We start from the raw sequence: 3,827 nt of genomic DNA, 5'->3' as shown, positions 1-3,827 counted from the left end.
TCTCAGCAGAAACCATGGAGGTGAGAAGACAGTGGAACGATATATTTAAGTTACTAAAAGAGAATATCTGCCAACCAAGAATTCTATATCCAGCAAAATTGTCCTTAAAAAATGGGGGGGAAATTAAAACATTTTCAGGTGAAAAAATCACTGAGAGAATTTGTTCTGGCTCTGCAAGAACTACCAAAGGGAGCACTAGAGACAGATAGGAAAAGACAGGAGAGATGTGGAGAAGAGTGTAGAAATTAAGACTATCTGTAAAGGTAAAAAAAGAAAAATTAGATATGACATATAAAATCCAAAAGGCAAAATGGTAGAAGAAAGTACTGCCCATACAGTAATAACACTAAATGTTAATGGATCAAAAGACATATAGTGGCAGAATGGATTAAAAAACAGGACCCATCTATATGCTGTCTACAGGAAACACATCTTAGACCCAAGGATAAACATGGGTTGAAAGTGAAAGGTTGGGAAAAGATATTTCATGCCAATAACAATCAGAAAAGAGCAGATGTAGCTATACTAATATCCAACAAATTAGACTTTAAATGTAAAACAGTTAAAAGAGACAAAGAAGGACATTTTGTATTAATAAAAGGAACAATTCAACAAGAAGACATAACAATCATAGATATTTATGCACTGAGCCAGAATGCTCCAAAATATACAAGGCAAACACTGAAAAGAGAAATAGACACATCTACCATAATAGTTGGAAACTTCAATTCCCTGCTCTCATCAATGGACAGAACATATAGACAGAGGATTAATAAAGAAACAGAATTTGAATAAATACAATAAATGAGTTAGACTTAAGAGACATTTATAGAACATTACACCCCACAACTGCAGGATACACTTTTTTCTCAAGTGCTCATGGATCATTCTCAAGGATAGACCATATGCTAGGTCACAAAGCAAGTCTCAATAAATTTGAAAAGATTGAAATAATACAAAACACTTCCTCAGGTCATAAAGGAATGAAGTTGGAAATCAATAATAAGCAAAATGCCAGAAAATTCACAAATATATGGAGGCTCAACAACACACTCTTAAACAACCAGTAGGTCAAGGAAGAAATTATAAGAGAAATCAGTAAATATCACAGAGCAAATGTAAATGAAAACACAACGTATCAAAATTTATGGGATGCAGCAAAGGCAGTGCTAAGAGGGAAATTTATTACCCTAAATGCCTATATCAAAAAAGAAGAAAGAGCAAAAATAGAGGAATTGACTGTCCACTTGGAAGAACTAGAGAAAGAGCAGCAAACTAACCCCAAAGCAAGCAAAAGGAAAGAAATAATGAAGATTAGAGCAGAAATAAATGAAATTGAGAACATGAAAACAATTGAGAAAATCAACAAAACCAGAAGTTGGTTCTATGAGAAAATCAAAAGATTGATGGACCCTTAGTGAGGTGATAAAAGAAGAAGAGAGAGGATGCAAATAAATAAAATCAGAAATGGAAGAGAAAACATAACCACTCACCCCGCAGAAATAAAGGAGGTAATGAGAGGATACTATGAAGAACTTTATGCTAATAAACTCGACAATGTAGATGAAATGGACAACTTCCTAGAAAGGCATGAACAACCAACATTGACTCAAGAAGAAACAGATGACCTCAACAATCCAATCACAAGTAAAGAAATTAAATAAGTCATTAAGAAGCTCCCCAAAAATAAAGTCCAAGACCAGATGGCTTCACATGAGAATTCTATCAAACATTCAAAAAAGAATTAGTACCAATCCTGCTCAAACTCTTCAAATAAATTGAAGAGGAGGGAAGGCTACCTACCTCATTCTATGAAGCCAACATCACCCTTGTACCAAAGCCAGACAAAGATATTACAAGAAAAGAAAATTACAGGCCAATTTCTCTAATGAATATAGCTGGAAAAATCTTCAACAAAATTATTGCAAATTGAACCCAGCAGCACATTAAAAAATTATACACCATGACCAAGTAGGATTCACCCCAGGTATGCAAGGATGGTTCAACACAATAAAATCAATTAATGTACTACACCATATCAACAACTCAAAGAAGAAAAACTACATGATCATCTCGATTGATGCAGAAAAGGCATTTGACAAAATTCAACATCCTTTCTTGTTGAAAACACTTCAAAGGATAGGAATAGAAGGTAACTTCCTCAACATGATAAAGGGAATACATGAAAAGAAGCTAACATCATCCTCAATGTGGAAAAACTGAAAACTTTCCCCCTAAGATCAGGAACAAGGCAAGGATGTCCATATCACCACTGTTATTCAACATTGTGTTGGAAGTTCTAGCCAGAGCAATTAGAGAAGAAAAAGAAATACAAAGCATCAAAATTGGAAAGGAAGAAATAAAACTGTCACTGTCTGCAGATGATATGATACTATATGTTGAAAACCCAAAAAATCCCCATCAAAATTATTAGAGCTAATAAATGAGTACAGCAAAGTGGCAGGTTACAAGATCAACACTTAAAAATCTGTAGTGTTTCTATACACTTGTAATGAACAATCTGAGGTTGAATCAAGAAAAAAAATGGACTTCAAGGCTCCTTTATAAAAGAAACTGTAGAATCCATTGCTCATGGTTATCAAATGTGCCCATGGGATGGAAAAACTCTTGTTAAAACAATTGTAACTCCTGCTCAATATAATATTTAGTGATTAGAATTTCAAGAAGGCTGTACCCAACAAGCCGTTCAAAATATTGGCAGGCAAATTACCGTTAAAGCAAATGGGCTCCTGGGTACTCTACTGTGTGACCTTAGTAAGAAATTGTTAAAATGTGCACTCAAGGGGGGATGGTTCCATCATGGCGTCAATGCAGAAACGACTACAGAAAGAGCTGTTGGCTTTGCAAAATGACCCACCTCCTGGGATGACTTTAAATGAAAAGAGTGTGCAAAATTCAATTACACAGTGGATCGTAGACATGGAAGGTGCACCAGGTACCTTATATGAAGGGGAAAAATTTCAGCTTCTATTTAAGTTCAGTAGTCGATATCCTTTTGACTTTCCTCAGGTCACGTTTACTGGTGAAAATATTCCTGTTCATCCTCATGTTTATAGCAATGGTCATATCTGTTTATCCATTCTAACAGAAGACTGGTCCCCAACGCTCTCAGTCCAGTCAGTTTGTCTTAGCATTATTAGCATGCTTTCCAGCTGCAAAGAAAAGAGACGACCACCAGATAATTCTTTTTATGTTCGAACATGTAACAAGAATCTAAAGAAAACAAAATGGTGGTATCATGATGATACTTGTTGATGCCACTGTTATCATCCTCCTAGCAGAAGATAGTCCTACTGAGAAAATGAGCACTTTGATCATTCAGTCTTTGAACTTTAACCTTTGACTGGAAGTGACCTATAGGCAATGAAGACTACTTCCTTTTACTGCATTTTTACTCGTGTGCATTCTGGGCGATGTTGATTGCTGGTTCAGTCCAGGCAACTGACATGCTTTTATTAGTCATACAGTATTAATGCAGGTGTCAGGAAATGTCAAATATAATTCCATTTTTTATTTTTATTTTTTTAAGCTTTTGGAAAAGTTCCAGGTCCCCATGTATTGTGCAATAACAATGACATCCTTGGCGGTTCTGGGACGTTCATTGCCAGCAATGGACTTTGTAACAGGAAAAGTTGTCATTAACTCCTGCCACCAAATGATTAATGCATGATAGGGCCTATGAAATGAATTTATTGGGTATATAGTGGGATTATTAATAAAGTGAGGGATCCAACATTACTTTGAAAGTCACCCTAACTGTTTATATTTGGATTCTATGCACAGTGATCCTAAGGTTAACAGCATGA

The 3,827-nt window shown here is 35.5% G+C and overlaps 1 pseudogene; it reads left to right on the top strand.

The window, feature by feature from the left end:
• The first annotated feature begins 2,809 nt into the window (after positions 1–2,809).
• Positions 2,810–3,601, top strand: LOC143651515 (ubiquitin-conjugating enzyme E2 W pseudogene; annotated as a pseudogene).
• Positions 3,602–3,827: the final 226 nt, after the last annotated feature.

The sequence above is a fragment of the Tamandua tetradactyla genome, chromosome 12 (genome assembly GCF_023851605.1).
Source record: "Tamandua tetradactyla isolate mTamTet1 chromosome 12, mTamTet1.pri, whole genome shotgun sequence".
Classification (NCBI taxonomy): domain Eukaryota; kingdom Metazoa; phylum Chordata; class Mammalia; order Pilosa; family Myrmecophagidae; genus Tamandua; species Tamandua tetradactyla.
Note: the sequence above shows the minus strand (reverse complement) of the source record. Positions and strands in the feature narration are given on the sequence as shown.